A 21,024-nucleotide genomic window follows, 5' to 3' on the forward strand; every position below is an offset into this window, starting at 1 on the left:
TTATGATATCGTGGGAATAGTGAATGAAATGAGCTGGCACGTTAACCCAGGTTTTGTAGGAGCACAGCTATTACTAGGCCCAATGACATGAGAGGAGGCAGAAGTTACTAGAACCTGGCAGGAATCTTGGCAAACCAGCCTCAGACAGTTCTGCAGAGAAAGCCAAAGTACCTCACCTTACTCTGCTAGTGTTCCCCAGGGCCCCACACCTCTGGAAGCCCGAAGGCACTCAAACGTGTACCTACAGGTCAGACACTGGGGTGGGGAGCAGTGGAGAGAGGTGGAGAGTAGTTTTGAAAATGAAAACAGAAGTTGTGCTACATACCTAGATATGACAGCCTCAGAGCTAGGCCTCTATCCACCAGACCTTTTTATTCTCCATCATCACTAGATGTGCCTCTCCCATAGTAGCAGAAAGATACCAGTAGCTCTATGCCTAACTCCTATCAGCCTGGCCAGCCCTGAGAAGGTCTCTTTGCCCTGAGAATTGAACATAAGTCCCCAAATTGGCACACAGATCCTTCCCTGAACCCGTCGCTCTACAGACAAAAGAGAGAATACACTGACAAGCCAGGTTTTCATTATGTGCCAGACTCTGGAGCTGAGATGGATTTCAGCCATACTTGAATCACATGAATTGAGTTAAAGAAGACTGAATCCTCAAAGGGAAAGGCAGGATGTTATGATCAGAAGATAAAGGGGAAATTGATACTGAACAGGAAGCAATCCACTAAATAGATACCTATTTCAAGAACCAAGGCTGGAAGCAGGGTATGAACAAATACCCTCAATGTATGAGTTGAGCTCATCTCCAGTTACCTTTTGTTTCTTTTTACAAGATGATTGAAAAGCAGGTGACTTTTTTCTTGGGTAGACCCACTAGAGAATCTAAAGACTTAGTCTTTCTTCATCTCTTCCAAGATTGTCTCGGTTCAGTAATTTAGAAATTATTCTTCTCTTGAATGGAAAATGACTCTGTATTCCCACTAGAAGCATTATCAATGAGGAGAGGTGATACACTCTTCTCAGATTCTTAGCATGGGGTCTTTGAAATTATAAGGATTTTAGTTATATACTTCTTGTGAACACCTCTAATTATACATGAAATACATTATTTTCCATTTTTTTAAGTGGAAGTGTCCATAGCTTTTCTTAGGTTCTCAGAGAGATGACCCCCAACTAATTAACAGCCCCTGATGTCTCACTCCCTTTCATGAATAAATATCCTTTCTGATAGCTCATAGGACCCCTAGAGAGATGCTATAAGAATACTGCATCAAGATCTGAGCTTCAGAGAATCTAGACTGCTGTTTCATCTGGTTTCCAAGTTGTAAGAAAACAGGCCTACTCTATAAAGAGATAGCCATATCTATAAAAAGAGAAGAAAGCTTTTTATTGTAAAATACCCAAATAAGTCAGCTACTTAATAATGATGCCCCTAAAAGTGGTTCTAGCAGTTAGCTATATAATGAAAAGTTCTAAAAAATATCCAGGGTTAGTTCTATTTTGAAAACTCATTTTTTTCTCTTCCCCATTAATTGTGTTTATAAATACTGTATAGCATATTGGAAATGCCATGTAGTCCTATAACCAAAACACCTTTTCTATCTTGCTTGAACCAAATTTTTCAAACTTATTTGATAATGTAAACATTTTTTTTCACTAATTCAAATTTATCATCTGGCAGAGCTAGTTCTATGTGCCACACCTTTGGAAAAACAACAAGGCAAACATTTACCAGTACCTATTCTAGATTCAAATTTTTGTTGCTTTTCAAGAGAAGAGGAACAGAGATGTTGGAGAGGGGAAATGACAATTAAATAATTCTGTTTCTACTTTAATATTTTTAGTTATTCGTTCTAAGCCCAGTTCTGTCTCTGGGAGGTAAACCATTCATGGAAGCCTCACAGCTTAGGCAAAGCCTTAGTTTCTACATGGGAGAATTTACTAAAAATATTGTACCATTCATGGCTGAGTATTTAAGGGTGAAACAAAGAGAGTTCCTACCTCCAGGATGCTAAGCAAATACACAAATGACTTCAATGGAGCACGGAACAAAGTCTCATTAATAAAGTACAACATGATTTGATCTAGGAGTGCAAAGCAAGGAGAGCATACATCTCGGCCTCAACTTTACATGTGATTAATCCTTGGCATAACTCTGAAGTCAGTGGTATTATCCTAGTTTCACATGTGATGTTAAATTCTCTGCAATAGATAGCAATAGAGCTGGGATAGGAATCCAGATCTCTGTGGGTCTGGAGATCTGTGAGATCCCCTATAGCCTATGTCCTCACCATCATGTACTGTTCTGAAAAGATCCTGAAAGACAGGAATAACTTGTTGCATGCGTGAAAATTCCTTCAAGAAGGATAAGAAAAGCATGGGTTGGTCAAAAAAGTCCTATTCTTGTGCACAACATATTCCATAACTTTAAGTGGGAATTTGTTGTCATTGTTATGGGTACTGTTATTTATGATAAACCTGGAAAATAAGAAACTACAAAAATAATTTTCTCAGACCTGTGATTATGTTGAACAACAGAGAGTCAAAAACTATCGCTGGATTCTGCAGTCTGTACTGGATTTGTAGACCTGTGCTAATTGGCAAGAAAAAAATGAATTTAACAATCATTTCCCATGGGAGAGACCCAAATGAGGATCTGTGCAGTGGTTGTACCTGATCTTTAAGATGCCTGCTATGTCTTTGACGTACCCCTGATGCCATAGCAGTTTCTCTGAAACTTATTAATGTCACCAGTCAGACAAAATTAGCCTAAAATGAGACAATCTGGGATCTCCAAGAGGCTCCTGAAGCCATCAGTCTAAAACAACTGCCAGTGTGGTTATATACCTCTGCCCCATGAGGGCTACAGAATAAACATACCACAGCGGGAGTCCAAATGGAAGCTGAAGAGCAGGTGGAACAGAGAAGCTTTCTCAAGACACTGCAGCCCAACATCACGTGGCGTGGCAGAGCTGGGAACAAACTGGAAGCATCCCTGGCAGACAGAACAATATGGCACAGAGTATCACCGACGGAGTGACTTTTTGACTAAAGGTGCCAAACAGACTGTGAGGAAACGAAACAGATTCTTAGATGGTAGCTGCAGATGAAAATGAAAGGGCAATCTTTGTGTGTCTGCAGCAGAGAGAACACTGCTTGGCATTTTTTCAGCATCAGCAACACCCGTATATCCAGACTGTGAGCACTGACAGGATAGACTTTTTAAGCTTTTGGAAGATTTGACTCACCAGAAAAATCCTTAAAGAATATAGAGCCTTCTAGCACTGTGATTTCCTATGGCATTTTGTGCTCAGTGCAATCTAACCTCCAAGTCATGGTTCGTGTAAAGCATGCCATTGTATGAAAGTTTCCATCTTTAAACCATGTGGGCTTTTTCTCCCAATGAAAAGATAAATGGGACAAGATGGGGGAAAGGGCAGAAGTATCTTCAAATGTCATTACATAAAATTTTTAAAGAAGAAAGTAGTGGGGTTTAGTTGGAAGAAAATAAAGACGTTTGTGGAAGTAAATTGAACCCAAATGGGGACAAATGGTCTTCACATATTTAAAAGATTATCCTGCAAAAGACAAATTAAATTGTTCTTGATTCAAAAGACCAGAAGAAAAATCAATGGAAAGAAACCACAAGGAAACAGATTTTAGTTCAGTACAATGAAGAACTTTCTAATTATGTTTCAAACTTACAGAATAGATTGCAGTGCGGTGGCTACCGCACTTAGCTGGCAGTGGTCAGTGATGGGAGAGCCAATTGTTTGAGAATAATCTCATTATTGAGTCAGAGGTTAAAGTTGATGTTCTTTTTTCTTTTTTTGGTCTCTTATTCCTCCTTATTCCTCCTACTGGATTGTATACTCCCTGAAGATAAGAATAGGATATTCTAAATATTTATTTCCACACCTAACAAAGAACCCTGAACATAACAGCCTCTCAAAATTTATGATTCAATTAAATTTATGACTTGCATCATCTTAAGGCTGCTATGATGTAAAGAATTCAGAAGTATCCATTTAATTCAATCCAGCTACATCAGTCCAAGTAATCAAACTAACAGCTTAGAAAATTACTACATTTTCTAAGACAATGTGATTCTCAAAAAGTGCTTAAAATCAGTTCACATTATTTGTATTAGGACTAACATCAGATGATTGACAATATTTCTTACCTTCCAACTTATACTATCAATAGGATATAACTATTTGCATGAAAGGGTAAAGTTTATACCTTTACGGGATTCACAAGAGTTAAGTAAAAGTAAAATCGGACCACTGTCAATATTTTCTAAAATTTAGCCATTCGTGCATATCCTATTGTTTTAATTTGACTATATCAAATTAGTAAGAAATTCCAGTTATATTCTTTTAACACTTCATATATGTTTGAATGACCCGCTTCAAAATATCATGTTGACCTTTGGAATTCTCCACTTGAGTCTATCTTTAAAAGTATGGCACTAACATTTTTGTCTTAGCTGACCTTTCATTAAGGTCACTGCTACATTTCATATAATAAATAGAGGAGAATTAAGAGCTAATCATCACTGCCATAGTACAACATTGAATAGACTGAACTGTGAGCTTAAGGAGAGGAACTGATGATTATTGGGAAACTCTGCTAAGGAAATTGCTGCCTTGAAAAAGCGTTTCAGAGAAAAAGTTTTTCTGTGAACAGTTTTCCTCCTCCAGCATATTTTTATTTTGATAAAATACACCCATAAATTACAGTTATCTTTTAAAGATTCATACTTGGATTCTGTGATTTAACTACCCTCTAATGAGCTCACAGGTATCCCTGTCATAGCAGCAACTTGAAGCATACTCTATGAAAACCTGTCGTGAGTGCTCATTGAAAATATGAGTGGTTACCTCCTGACCAAAGGGAATAATCAAATTGCTGTCTGGTTTTTAAAAAGGAGTAAAATGAAGAATTGCTAAAATAATGAGGAAATATGCTATGTGTGCAGTATGGAGCATATACTTGGAGCTATTTAAAACACCCTTTGTGTAAAATGATACTCAATCTAATTCCAAGTCTGGAGAGCTAGCATGGCAAATCCAATGTAGCTAGAAGGCAGTTTACATTGTATCTTACCAATGTTCAATTTAAGAAAAGATTGAAGAACATCAGGCTGCTATAAAAACAATTTGCGGCAGAATAAATTTGGTACTTGCCAACTGCTTCTAGAGACAGCCGCTTTTCAGCAGAGCCAGGATATCATGAGACATGGGTTATTGGTACTCAAGCAGAATGACTATTAGGCATAAAATTAGTTCAAAAAATAGACTTACAAAAGTATTAAATGTTGGAACGAGAGCACTACCCACTATTTAAATGGAATTTAAATTTTGTTAACTGAGAATCGGTAGTGAGAAAAGTTAATTTTTTACTGAAGATTAAAGGATTTTTTTTTTTCTGTCAGATTTTTGCTACAGCAGACTACAAAATAATGGGTCTTCCCTGATAGCTCAGTCAGTAAACAATCTGCCTGCAATGCAGGAGACCCAGGTTTGATTCCTGGGTCGGGAAGATCCCCTGGAGAAGGAAATGGCAGCCTGCTCCAATATTCTTGCCTGGAGAATCCCATGGACAGAGGAACCTGGCAGGCTACAGTCCATGGGGTCATAGAGCTCGGACATGACTTAGCGACTAAACCACCACCACCACCAAGAAAAGACAGTCAATACCTATGAGTTAAGCTTGTCTATGTTCTTTGTAGGGCTTCCCTGGTGGCTCAGATGGTAAAGAATCCATCTGAAATGTTCGATTCCTGGGTTGGGAGGATCTGTTACATGCTATTCAGGGGCAAGTGTAGTATCAGGAAGAAGAGGGGAGCCTAGGCAGGGAGTGGGAATACAAAAATGTATATGGCATTATCCCTAATGCTAGAATGTGTTATGCAAATCAAGGGGCATGGAAATTCAGAGAAATTGGTTATAGGAAACTGACAAAATGACTTTGAGGAGGATATAGGATTTAAAGTGTATCTTTGGGAAAAGTATAGCATTCAATGCAAAGTAGTAAAAATAAAAATAAGGTGAACTTTATTGAAAGCAAGGGCTATGGGGTCAGAATGCCTGGTTTCAACACTGCCACTTCTTTGATATGTGTCTTTGGGCAAGTCCCGTAACCTCTTTGTGTCTCTCTTTTCTCGCCTATAAAATGGGACTGATGAGAATATCTGTCCTCTCTGGTTATTTTGGGCTTCCCTCATAGCTTCCCTCGTAGCTCCTGCAATATAGGAGATTCAGATTCACTTCCTGTGTTGGGAAGATCCACTGTAGAAGGAAATGGCAACCCACTCCATTATTCTTACCTGGAGAATCCCATGGACAGAGGAGCCTGGCAGGCTACAGTCAGTGAGGTTGCAAGAATCAGACACAAGTTAATGACTAAACCACCACCACTGGTCGTTTTAAAGATTAAAAGAGATATATGTATGTAAAGCTTTTAGAATGGTGCTTGACATTTAATAGATAATCAATAGAGTTAGCTATTGCCATCACTATTATCATCATCTTCTTTTTCATTATCAGCATCATGTGGTTTGAAGTTCATTTTATTCATTCTCTTTAACTTCATTTTTATCCCTAGAGATGTGACATATTCTATATTTCTTTTCACAAAGAGTAAATCAAAGGATCATGCTTGTTGGGAAATCAACATCGACTTTAGAAAGCATGGTGGTGGTGGTTTAGTGCGAAGTTGTGTCCAACTCTTGTGACCCCATGGACAGTAGCCTACCAGGATCTTCTGTCCATGGGATTCTCCAGTCAAGAATACTGGAGTGGGTTGCCAATTCCTTCTCCAGGGAGATTCCCAACCTAGGAATCAACCCGTGTCTCCTGCACTGTAGGCAGATTCCTTACCAGCTGAGCTACGAGGGAAGTCCTTAGTGTAGTTGCTTAAAAACAAACAAACAAACAAAACAAAATGCTATTATATCAGATTACTGTTTTCTTTCTCTAGACATATGAACAGAACCCAAAGATTTCTGTACCTTTTATTTTGTAAAGAGTTCAGTCCAGTTTAAAAATCAAATCTCACATATAATTCAAAGCGCTCTTCGTCCCCCAACTATGGTTTAGACATTTGATTGAAGGGTATTAGAGTGGAGAGTTAAGTGTAGCTATTCTTAATACACCTCCCTTCCTCTGCCTTCTAGCTTCTTTAGTACTTGGGGGAGGGGGGTGGTGTGGGAGGATGGAAAGAAGGACAAAAATCCGTTTCTCAACTGAATGAGGCCACAGCATTCTGTGTGTAAGTTGTTCCTGTTTCTCTGGCTAACACTCACTGATCAGTAGTGTCTTCTGGGTGAATGGTATCAAAATGTTCTCTTATTAGGCACATGTTGGGTCCTGCTACTTAACGGTTCACTGTCACGGAAAATCCTTCTTTGGCTGAACCTCTTTCACCCCACCCCTGACTTGGTTCTTGTCATTCATGGTTGATACCACAGGCTCTTACTGCCTGGATGTTCCGGCCTGATAAACAACCTTCTTGGGTTAGCTATCTACTCTGGTAGCTTCTTGATGAAGGGGAAATTCATACAGCCAAACATGGACAGCAAACTATTTCTCACTTCTTCTCTACACCCTACCATCTCTTTTTAGTTCTCTTCTAGATTACATAGATTGAGGAAATGCTGTTTAAGGGTCAAATTTCCAGCTAGTAGATAAACAAGTCCTGGAAATCTAATCCACAGCATGGTGATTATAATCAAAAATAAATAAAATTATTATTTAATAAAAAGGATAAATGTAAAAATTGCTAAGAAACTAGATCTTTTTTCTCACCACAAAACAGAAATAATAAGTATGTGACATAATATAGGTTTTAGCTAATTTTATAATAGTTATCATATTAGAATATATAATTGTATGAAACCAACGTTGTGTTACATTTACACAACATTACGTGACAATTTTATCTTAGTAAAAGTTATATTGTTCAGTCAGAGGAGCAGATCTGGACCTCTTCTAAGCATATATTTAAAAGGAGACAAGAAGCCATCCTTTCTTACACATGCCCCCACCTTGTCAGAGTGACTCACCTGGAAGCCACCCCTTTGCATACTGTGAAGGTAGCCTATCTCTCATTCCCAGCCAACTCCCTCCTTTATTCTGCATGTATGTGGCCTGAAAAGGAAGAAAGATAGTGGTATGAGATGAAGGTTTACGGATGGCCCTACAAAGCTCTGCAGGAAGTGTTTGGTTGGTGAACTTCTTCAGAATATGAGGTTCTTGCTCTCACTTTGAGTCTTTACTACACTTCTGGGACAACGTGAAAAGTCCTCCTGCACATCCTATAACACAGAGTTAGTTCTCACTCCATCTATGGTGAACTTAACAGATTTTATGTTTATATTGCTAAATTCACTTTGCAAACTCCACTTCAAATGGTGCCTGTTCAGAAATATAACCCTGACTTTTGGTAGTTGAAAATGTAACCTCTCTTATCTAAATTTTTATGGTCCTTTATTTAATAACTCTATGACTCATTACATATTCATGTGTTTTATGTTTATTTATTTTCAATTTTTTTTAAATTAATTTAGGTGGTGAGATTCTTGGGAATAAACTTTATACATGAATAACACTTGTATTTCCCACAGTACCACCAATACTCTTAGAATGAAATCATTCTTATTATGTGTATTTGAAGTAATTTTAATTCAGGGGACTAAACTCTACTTAATACAGCATCTTAGAGTGTGTTAATAGGCATTACTTTTAACAAATGGTAGGAAAATTTTGTTATCAGCTTGAATGGTAGAATTGCTTACAAACATAATAAACTTCTAGAAATATATCATAAGGAAATAATTCAAGAAAAACAGAAGTACTTAAAGGTGCCTACTCTAGCATTATGTGAGGATCTAAAAACAACTTAGTGTTCAATAGGAAGGAGATGGCTGCAATTTTTACTCATTAAGCAGATCAAAACTGTGCAACCATTAAAGATATTCATTTTGAAAATATAAACTGAAAAAATATGGGAAATAATTGAAATAATTCAAGAAAGAAAAAAATTTGTATAAACATGATTGAAATTGTTAAAACACTAACATATGAACAAAACTGAAAGAAAAATGAATTGAGTGGGGAAGGACTGTGTTATTTCAAATGTATTATATTTAATTGAAAAGTTAAAAATACATTTAAAACACACATTGATGAATAAAATAACCTGATAGATAACACAACAGGAAAAAGTAGCTTCTTTCTGTGCATTAATAATTAGACTGGCTTTGTCAGTGGCTGAAAGGTCTCCATATCTTTTCCAAGTGATTATTATATTCCCTAGCTCAGTACTTTCTGTCATAAAAAGTGTCACTTTTCTTTGGATCTCATCATTTTTTCCTTGGGTCTCTATTTACTCCCTCATCTACAGCAGAAGTGTCAAGTGACTTGACGAGTCATAAATGAGAACTTGGCTAACAGAGAAAGCTACTTAATTCTGTCAATCTCTATTAGACACTAATGGCTGTCATGGTATCAATTTAAATCTTTTTTCTTCCTTATATTTTGTCATCAATGTTTTCTTCACTGGTAAATTGTGAATTCTCTCAGAAGAACAGAGTTAATAAATTTGGGGTCTGGACTAGTTGATACATAGTTAACTGCTAAATAAATGAAAGCAGCAAAATCTGTTAAAAAGCAAATCGCTGTGGCCAGTCACCTCCACTTCTATCCAGTTCAGTAATTTCTTAAACACACACCATTGTTTCATTTTCTCTAAAATACTGACATCACAATAATGTACATGGGGGTATATACAGAAACTTTCCCCATGTAGCTAACTGAATTTAATGTATTGACCTAGGTAAAACAAAATATTGCAGTATTTTAATACCCTCAAACCTTCACACTTTTAGTTGTTTGTGTTGTTAAGTTCTGTGGACCACTTTGTGATTATGGGCTCACATTTCTGAGAACACTGATTCAGAGCATGGTGAGAGTTTGTTATCATAAACCATCAACAAAGTAACAAATCTGCCTCAGAATCAACTGTGTCCTTGTCCTTAATTTAGGCAATTAAGCTAACTAGCCACAACCACCAAATTTTAATATTTTTTCCTTTTAAAATTATCATCATATATGGCGCTGTTCTGGAAAATTACCTTCTCTTAGTAGAGAAGAATCATTTCAATTATATTCCTCCTTCTTCACACCACACCAAGCCCTCAAGTTCTCATGCCACTGGTTGTTGTTATTCTTCATTTGTTTGTTTTGAGGCACTTTATTATGACAGTGAATTTTCTTTTGCAAAATAAACTCTAAAATGGGATATTATGCCATTACAACCCTACCTTCAATTACCCTTCTTTCCAGTGATTAAATTAACACAAATAGATAGGATGCCATTCCAGGGTATGTAACTTTAGGGTTATAGTAGTGGTCATCTCGTAAAAGCAGTGCCTCTGTTAGAAAAAATATAATTTTGAGTGCATTACTGCACCTAGATTTCATTTATCTCTTGGTCCCTATTATTAAGTGATATTCCTGGAATTCAGTAGGTATATAATGTCAGTTTATTCTGCTTTATTCCTCCTCATAAACTGGAATGTTCTAACATAACCAAAACAGCATTAGATCTTCCACATTACATTTATTAGTCATGCAGGAACTTAATCATCTGACTATACATGCAAGCTTCTACCTGTTTCAGTAAGGCAATATTTACTTTCTTTTTATCCTTAGAGATAGAAAGCCTAATTGATAAAGGAAATTGAAATTGACAAGCCTTGAGAGGGACTGATTTCTACATGAAATATTGTCCAGTGTAATTTCTTAGATAGAGATGTCCAAGCTTTTTATGATAAGAAGAGAGTGAACATGTCCCTCAGTTAAGAGTTGAGAGAAGGTGATGGTCAATGAGTGAGAAATGAAGAATTTCATATATCATTTCCAATTCGTAATCACAGTCACAATACGCTCTCTATGTTTCGTTGAAATTTGGAGGGATGCAGAAGGTGAGCCAACAATTGTCAGTTTGGATACCTATCCTTTCCTAGATCCTTATCCTTCCCAGTTATAAATTCTGGAAGTCTTTGGGGGAAAGAAGATTGACAACCATGCTAGCCTGAAAATAAATATCTGGTTTCCTTACTGACCTGTAGATTGAACCTAAGGAAAAATATGTATAGTAAATATTACTTGTAAGTCACTGAATGGCAAAAGACCCATCAAGAGATTTCGGAGAAGACGATGGCACCCCACTCCAGTACTCTCGCCTGGAAAATCCCATGGACAGAGGAGCCTGGTGGGCTGTAGTCCATGGGGTCATGAAGAGTCGGACACAACTGAACGACTGAACGACTTCACTTTTCACTTTCATGCATTGGAGAAGGAAATGGCAGCCCACTCCAGTGTTCTTGCCTGGAGAATCCCAGGGACCTGGGAGCCTGGTGGGCTGCCGTCTATGGGGTCGCACAGAGTCGGACACCACTGAAGAGACTCAGCAGCAGCAGCAGCAGCATCAAGAGATTCAGGCCCAGTTTAGCAATGAGCTGGAAAACTGTTAGGAAATTATTCAATATATTTTTAAAATTATCTTATAGATTAAGAAATCAGTATTTAAGATCACTCTTTTCTAGTTATAAAGGATATTAAATAGAATCCAAATGATTAGCGACAATAGTAGTAAATAGATTGTCTGGAAGGTTTCTCTTTCTAAAATGGCTAAACAAAAAACTTTACCTTGCTTCTTTTGATAAAGCCCATTAACTTGGAAGAAGAAATATACAAATAAAAATGAATGTGTAGTATCATAGAAATGCTGCCAACAGATCTGAAATTAAGAAATTTCTAAAAAGTGGACAACAGTTGAGAAGAGGACAAACATGAAATCCAACTTAGTTGAAGAGAAAGAGAGGATCTCTCCCCAAAAGTAAATCTTCCCAACAGAATCAAAGAATAACCCCAAGATCAGGACTGGGTATTGGAATAGCAGTAAGCTGTCTACCAGTAGGCATCACAATTAATTTAAAGGCTGTGGAATATTTGTCCCTGATCTTCCCAATCTCAGGTTTTGGCCACAGTGCTTGTCCTCAAAAAAAAAAAAAAAAAAAAAAAAACTATTATTAAGGCTCCATAAATAAGCTATCACATCCATACAATAAAAACAGTTTGCTCTGAAAAAAGTAATTAAAACTTTGAGATGAGAATCATGATGGTGAAAATTTAAAAAAATAAATAAAGCAAGTAGCAGGACTGGGTAACAGAATGCTTCTCTCTGTTTTTCTATATAATCTTTCATGATGATTAATGTTTCATCTTCAGGTTCCAAATGATGGTCCTCTCACCCAGCTCCAGGTCCTCCAAAAATAACCACAACCCTATAGGTCTCAGATTTTTTTTCACAGACATCCAGCATCAGACACAGATCTCTTGTGGAAGCTGCTATATTCATATATGATCCCAGGGTCCAGTCTCTCACAGGCCTGAGCTTTACCGGACCCATGGTCTCCCTGTGGCAATAGAGGTAGGGTCAGTCTTATCCAAAACACTTGAAGCTGAATGGGAATGAGGGGACTGCGCCAGGGGAAAACACCCAGCTCGTGGGAAGAAATAGAAATGGACATAATGGGGCCAATAAACTATACAAATCAGACAAGTTTAGAAAGTAAGAATGTGGAGAATCTGAGTAACATGTTTAACATGGCTAATTTTAACAGTCATATGCCTGGATGTGTAGTCATTAATATATATTTTGGGTAATACACAACAATACATTTTGATTTGTACAATTTACTTAGGTAATTTTTCCTTTATACCACTGGATGATAAAATTTAATATTAATAACAAAATGATAGAATAAAGGATATAAACACTGAATGCAAAGGCATTCCTATAAAAAGTGTCTAGAGTTAAAGAAATTCAAAATGAAAATTGCAGATTATTTGGACTCTGTGTTTAATGATAACTTGGTTGTGTGGTAACAATAACTGAGGTCTGGATATCAGGGAACCGGACTCTCATTTCCTCTTTTTCTAACCCACTCAATGATTTTAAGCATGTCACCTAAATCTTCTCAAAGTTAATCTGCAGTCTCTACAGAGTCTCTTTCTACTGCTCTGTTAGCTTGGGAAAGAAAATTGTTTCTTAAATGTTCTAATATGTATCTATCTAGCCATTTACCTACCTACCTACTTAAATAATAAGTATGAAAGTGAAAGTATAGTCACTCAGTTGTGTCCAACTCTTTGCAACCCCATGGACTGTGCCTGCCAGGCTCCTCTGTCCATGGAATCCTCCGGCAAGAATGCTGGAGTGGGTTGCCGTACCCTTTTCCAGGGGATCTTCCTGACCCAGGGATCTAACATGAGCATCCCACATTGCAGGCAGATTCTTTACCAACTGAGCCCGCAGGGAAACCCAAATCAGAAGTATATATTACTATATGTAAGAAGATAGATAGACAGAAACAGCAATAGCATACACAGGGATGCTGTTACTTTTAAAATAATTTAACACTGTTGACCCTGAAGACATCAGATGTCATAACTTCTAAAGATACATACAATAATAGTAACCTAAGCAATTTTATTCTCTGTGTTTATATCTTAAGACAGCAATACTCTATATCACACATATAACACAAACCCCATTACGTGAGGTAGTATGAAGGATAGGGTGCAAATACCAAGTCATTTGCCTTGATTTTTTTTTTTCCTGCAAAAATACAAACTAACCACAAGTATATGTAAGTATCCACAGAAGTCCCCTCACTTGTTTCAAAGAAGAAAGATTTCAGCCCCAAATTCTCCAAACTAATTTTCTTGAAGCTATACTTGATATCCTAAAAATACGTCTGGAAAAACCTAGAAAAAAATGTGTAGGCATCACCGATAAGAATTATTACAAGTCATCCTTGAGATAAGCCAGTTGATTTTTTTTCCCCATGAAATTATGTTCAAGGCCCTAGCTCTTCAGAACTTTATCAACTTGGGAAATTTAAAATACAATTTTGTCACTAATCAGTAATATCCAAAATTATATCAAGTTGAAAATATTTGCAGCATATGATAAAGAATAGTGTTGGAGTCAGCCTTATGGAAACAATATTTTCAAAACCTCACCAGCATTCATATCCATACAATGTGAATAAAATAATATGATTTTAAATGATAACAAAATTTTTGCATTATAGAGTTCCTCGATGATGAAATTAAGTCTGTTTCATAGAGAATGAACATAGTTTTGAAGGTCAATGATTGAAGATGAACAATTAGTGCAGCCCTCAAATCATAAAACACAGTTGTTGGACCAAGATTACATGGCTGCTTCTAATCACTGCCCATCCTATCCCCTGCTGCAGCCACATTGCTACGTATCCACAGTGAAGAATGTTCATGAAGCTTCAATACAGTGAAGAGCTCCAAGCATTAGGAAAAGAGCCTTCCCCCCCCCCCCCCATAGTTTTAGGCACAGATTGAGCAGAAGTAAAGGTTAAACATAAATTTCCTTCATGACAGTCAATGGAGAAGAAGGACAGTAATTTGATCCTTGGGAAACTGGGGATTTAATATTCTTATTTAAATCTTCTGTTCAGTTTTGACTATATATTTAGATAAGAAAGTATTCTAAAACACCATTTCAGTTTCCTCTCCAAGTAATGTTTTGGCAAAATACTCAATACAAAGTTTCACAAGAATTTCTCAAACGGAGTCACTTTTCCCCCCATAACAACAATGAGGGCCATATTAAACAAATTTTCACAGTCTCTAGAGATTGCTGGCATATTTTATTACCATTTAAGCTCATGTACTTCAATGAGCTGCACTTGCTAAAAAGAATCATCAGTAAAAGAACTAAAAATAAGTTTTTATGATTTTTATTCAAGTCAGAAAGTCATATGATATCACAGTGTTTATAAACATAAAACTTGTTGAGAAAGTTTCATACAATCTTTTATAATACATATGAATCTAAATTTGAATCAATCATTTTTTTTCCTTTGGCAAAGATCTTCAAAAAGCTGTCACTGTCTTACTGGCAGATGAATAAAGGTGTATGTTAACTGATAGGTATGAAATGTTCTAGACACCTAGGGATGTCTAAGACTTGACAGCTGAAATTTATTTTCTGTATCTACCTGTCTCTCCCTGACTGTAACCCCTTACGTGTTAAGATACCAGGGCATGACTTCGAGTGACCCAGCTTTGATAGTGATCTCATTTCTGTTATGATGATACATGTTACCTTAAGCAGCAGGTGAAACATAACATATAAAATAAGGGACTTTTTAAGATTCAGTGTTAGTTATTAGATAAAGTGTGCTTTTTTTACATTAAAGTATAACTTAAATACAGTGGAAGAGCAGATCTAATATAAAGTTTGATTAGTTTTGACAAATGTATGTACCAGTGAAACCTAACCCCCTATCAAACTATAAGACATTTCCATCATGCCAGAAAGTTGCCATGTGTCACTTCCCAATCTGTCTCACCATGCCCCTCTCCACAACCCCACTGCCAGAAGCTATCACTGTTATGTTCTCCATCACCGCAGATGAACTTTGCCAGCTTTAAAATTTCATAAGAATGTATGTAGTCTTTTATATCTGGCTTCTTTCACTGAGCATAATTTTGTTTGTAATCCATCCTTGTTTTCCCATGTGTCACTAGTTTATTTCTTCTTATTGCTGAGTAGTACTCGTTTCTTAGCATGCACAGTTGGTTTATTCATTCTCTTCATGATGGAACATGGGTTGTTTTCAGTTTCTTACTATTGTGAATAGCGATGCTATCTATACACTTGTAGAAAGCTTTTTGTGGACATGTTTTCATTTCTCTTTGACAAGTACCTAGATGTTTGAACTGATTGATAATAAGAAAGATGTATGTCTAACTTTTTTATAACCTTCAAAATGTTTTCCAAAGGTTGTACACACCCATCAAAAATATAAGAGAGTTTTGGTTTGTCCATATCCTTCCCAACATTTGCTCTTGTCTTTTTCATTCTAGCTATTCCAGTGAATGTGTAGTGGTATCTCACTGTGATATAAATTTGCATTTCCCTGATGATTAACAAAGAATTGATGCTTTTGGACTATGGTGTTGGAGAAGACTCTTGATAGTCCCTTGGACTGCAAGGAGATCCAACCAGTCCATCCTAAAGGAAATCAGTCCTGAATATTCATTGGAAGGACTGATGTTGAAGCTGAAACTCCAATACTTTGGCCACCTGATGCGAAGAGCTGACTCATTTGAAAAAACCCTGATGCTGGGAAAGATTGAAGGCAGGAGGAGAAGGGGACGACAGAGGATGAAATGGTTGGATGGCATCACTGACTCAATGGACATGAGTTTGAGCAAACTCCAGGAGTTGGTGATGGACAGGGAGGCCTGTTGTGCTGCAGTCCATGGAGTTGCAAAGAGTTGGACGTGACTGAATGACTGAACTGAACTGATGATTAACACTTAGCACATCTTCATATGTTACTGACTATATATGTATCTTCTTTACTTATGTAACTATTCAAATTTCTTGACCACTATTAATTAGTTGTTCATCTTATTTTTTGGTCTCCTTTCAGATTTTTTTTTAAGGGGGAGCAGTTTTACATTTGCAACAAAATTGAGAAGGTAAAGAGACTCACTTATACTTTCTGTCCCCACATAACCTCCTCCATTACTAACATCACTCACCAGAATGGTATCTTTTTTGTTTAACCAAGGATGAATCTACATTAACACATCAAAATCACCCAAAGCCCATAGTTCACTCTGCTTTTTTAAACCTTTATCCAGATTGATTTATTGTTAATCTTCTATTCCATTTTTGTAGCTGAAGTACAATAGACCTATAAGATTACATGAATTTCAGGTGTATAACACAGTGATTTGACATTTTTATGCATTATGAAATGATCATCATAAGTCTAGTTGCCATCTGCTACCATATAGTTATTGCAGCATTGTTGAATATCTTCCCTATGCTATAGTTTATGCTTTATACCTCCATGACTTATTTATTAATTGCAAGTTTGTATCTCTTAAACCAATCTTGATGTTGTATATTCTATCGGTTTAGAGAAATGTATAATGGTATGTATTCATCATTATAATATCACACAGTATTTTCACTGCCTTTAAAATCCTCTGTACTCTGTGTGTTTATACCTCTACCAGCATCATGTTGGCAATCACTGATCTTTTTATTATCTCCATTGTTTGCCATTTCTAAAATGTCATATAGTTGGAATGTTACAGCATTCAGCCTTCTCAAATTGGTTTGTTTCACTTACTAATATGCATAAAAGTTTCCTCCATGTCTTTTCATGGATTGATAGCTCAATTCCTTTAAGGGCTGAATAATACTCCCTTGTCTGGATGTAGCATTTATTTATTTGATTATTGAAGGACATCTTAGTTGCTTCCAGATGTTCACAATTATAAATAAAGTTTCTATAAACATTGTGTGTGCAAGATTTTGTGTGCACATACATTTTCAACTGCTTTGGGGAAACAGCAAGTATCACAATTGCTAGATGGTATATAAAAGTATGCTTAGTTCTATAACAAATTGCCAAACTCTCTTCCAGAGTGGCTGTACCATATTGCATACCCACTAGCATTGCATGAATGTTCCTATTGCTACATATTCTCATCTGCATTTGATTTTGCAGATTTAGGTCATCCTAATAGATGTGTAGTAGTATCCTATTATTGTTTTAATTTGCATTTTCCTGATTACAGGTGATAAGGACCCTCTTTTCATATGCTGTTTGCCATGTGTATTTCTTCAAAGAGTTGTCTATAAAGGTCTTTGGCCCATTTTTTAATTGAGTTTAATTGAGTACTACTAAATTTAAAGAGTTCTTTGTATATTTTGGATATTATCCTTTATCAGATATGTCTTTTGAAAATATTTTATCCTAGTCTCTGACTTGTGTTCTAATTCTGTTGATAATATTTTTAGCAGAGTTTTCACTTTTAACAAAGTCGAGTTTATCAATTACTTTTTTCACAGATCATGTTTTTGGTGTCATCACCACCACACCCAAGGTCATCTAGGTCTCTCCTGTTATCTTCTGGGGTTTTATAGTTTTGCACTTTATATTTATGTCAATGATACATTTTTAGTTAATTTTTATGAAGGCCTATATTTAGATTCACTTTTTTTCACATGGATGTCCAGTAGTTTCAGCACCATGTGTTGAAGAGACTATTTTTCCTCACTTGTTTTGCCTTTGCTGCTTTGTTGAAAATCTCATAACTGTATTTATGTGAGTCTGTTTCTGGGCTCTCAATTCTGTTCTGTTGTTCTAGTTCCCTCTCTACTCTCTCCCCCTTTCTCTCTCTCTCTCCCCTATCCTTCCCTTCCCTCCACCCCCATTTCAAATGTGACACTGTTTGCTCTTTGATTTCTTTATAGTAAGTCTTGAGCTTGGGTCACATTAGTTTTTCAACTTTGTTCTACCTCCATATTGTGCTAGCTATTATGAGTCTTTTATCTCTCCCTATAAACTTTACAACAGTTTCTTGATATCTGTAAAGTAATTTACTTAGATTTTAATTGAGATTATATTTAATCCATAAGTGAAATTAGGAAGAACTGACTTCTTACAATACTGAGTCATCCTTACCACATATATAGAATAGCTCCCCATTTATTTATTTTATTTCATTCAGAGTTTTGTAGCTTTCCTCACATAGATCTTGTCTGTATTTTGTTAGATTTATACCTAAGTATTTAACCTTTTTGAAATGTGCTAATGTAAATAATGGTCTTCCCTAGTGGCTCAAATGGTAAAGAATCTGCCTTCAATGCGGGCAACCCACTCCAGTATTCTTGCCTGGAGAATTCCATGAACAGAGGAGCCTGGAGGGCTGCCGTCCATGGGGTGGCAAAGAGTCAGACACGACCCAGTGGCTAAGATGCGCGCGCGCACACACACACACACACACACACACACACACACAATGTAAATAATATTGTATCCTTAATGTCATTTCACTTTTCCATTACTGGAATACAGGAGAACAATTGACTTTTGTGTATTAACTTTATATCCTGCAATCTTGCTAGAATTGCTTATTAGTTCCAGGAATTTTTTGGTCAAATCTTTTGGATTTTCAACATAGACGGTCATATCATCTGTAAAGAAAAACAGTTGTAGATCTTCTTTCCCAATATGTGTAATTTTTATTTCCTTTTCTTTACCTTTCACATTACCTATACCTTTCAGCATAATGTTGAAAAGGAGTAGTGATAGGGGACATTCTTGATGTTAGTTGTAGGTTTTTAGTAAAACCTCAACATTTTTTTTTAAAACCTCAACTTTTAAAAGTTGAGAAAGTTATCCTCTCTTACTAGTTAACTGGAAGATTTTATCATGAATGAGCTAGGAATCTTTTCAATTGTTTTTTCTGTGTTTACTGATATGATCACGTGATTTTTAATTTTAGTCTGTTGATGTGATGAATTACTTAATTTTATTTTTCAAATATTGAGCAAGATTTGCATACTTGACAAAAATCACACTTGGTTGTGGCATAAAATTCCTTTTATACTTCTTTGGATTTTATTTGCTAATAAATTGTTGAGAATTTTTACATCTATGTTCATGAGAGATATTGGTTTCTTTGTTTAACTTTAGTGTTAGGATAATGTTGGTCTCATAGGAGAAGTTAGGAAGTATTCTTTTTGCTTCTGTACTCAGAAAGAGATGTAAATGATTGGTATAATATCTTTCTTAAATATTTTACAGAATTCACCAGTGAATAGTACTTTATGTTTTAGAAAGTCATTAATTATTGGTTCAGTTTCTTTCATATATATAGGCCTATTCTTATCATCTAGTTCTTCTTATGTGAATTTTGTCAGATTATGTCTTTTAATGAATTGATCCATTTCATCGAGGTCAAATTTGTGCCAAGTGGTATTCATAGCATTCCTTCCTTATTCTTGGGCTTCCCTGGTAGCTCAGCTGGTAAAGAATCAGCCTGCAATGTTGGAGGCCTGGGTTCAGTCCCTGAGTTGGGAAGATCCCCTGGAGAAGGGAATGGCTACCCTCTCCAGTATTCTGACCTGGAGAATTCCATGGACTGTTTAGTCCGTGGGGTCACAAAGAGTCAGACAGGACTGAACAGCTTTCACTTTCTAAACCTTTTAATTTTAATGAGATCTATAGTAATGTCATCTCTGATATTACTAATATGTGTTCTCTCCTTATTTTTTTCTTAGCTAGCCTGGCTAGAGGGTTAATGATATTCTTAGTCTTTTCCAAGTACCACCTTCCGGTCTTGTTCAACGATAACCCTATATGCAAAACAGAGAAAGAGACTCAGATGTATAGAACAGACTTGTGGACTCTGGGAGAAGGCGAGGGTGGGATGTTTCAAGAGAACAGCATTGAAACATGTATATTATCTAGGGTGAAACAGATCACCAGCCCAGGTTGGGTGCATGAGACAAGTGCTCGGGCCTGGTGCACTGGGAAGACCCAGAGGGATCGGGTGGAGAGGGAGGTGGGAGGGGGGACCGGGATGGGGAATACATGTAAATCCATGGCTAATTCATTTCAGTGTATGACAAAAACCACTGCAATGATGTAAAGTAATTAGCCTCCAACTAATAAAAATAAATGGAAAAAAAAATTTCTGCTTTCAATTTCATTGACTTCTCCTCGAATTCTTATTATTTCTTTTTAATTTTCTCTTATTTTTTTTCTAAATTCCTGAGGAAGGAACTTAGATGACTGAATTTAGATCTTACTGCTCTTTTAATATATATATATATATATATATATTCAATGCTATAAATTTCCTTCTATGCACTGTTTTTGCTGCATCCTGCAAATTATGACCTAAGTTTTCATTTAGTTCAAAATTTACATATCTAGAAAGCTCTCTAGATTTCTTCTATGACCCATGTGTATTTAGAAGTATGTTATTAAATCTCTGTGTATTTGGAGATTTTTCAGTTATCTTTGCTACTGATTTCTTGTTTAATTTCTTTGTGTTCTGAGAGCAGATATTGTCTGATTTCTAT

The 21,024-nt window shown here is 36.4% G+C and overlaps 1 long non-coding RNA gene across 1 annotated transcript; it reads right to left on the bottom strand.

Annotated features, from left to right (window-relative positions):
* Positions 1-2,885: 2,885 nt before the first annotated feature.
* LOC110124949 (uncharacterized) lies at positions 2,886-8,161 on the bottom strand. Its single transcript, XR_002309927.2, has 3 exons — positions 8,075-8,161; positions 3,712-3,882; positions 2,886-3,001 (listed from the first exon to the last, which is right to left on the bottom strand). It is a non-coding gene; the product is annotated as an uncharacterized lncRNA (long non-coding RNA).
* Between the last annotated feature and the right edge of the window lie 12,863 nt (positions 8,162-21,024).

This window comes from Odocoileus virginianus, chromosome 13 (assembly GCF_023699985.2).
Source record: "Odocoileus virginianus isolate 20LAN1187 ecotype Illinois chromosome 13, Ovbor_1.2, whole genome shotgun sequence".
NCBI classification, from domain to species: domain Eukaryota; kingdom Metazoa; phylum Chordata; class Mammalia; order Artiodactyla; family Cervidae; genus Odocoileus; species Odocoileus virginianus.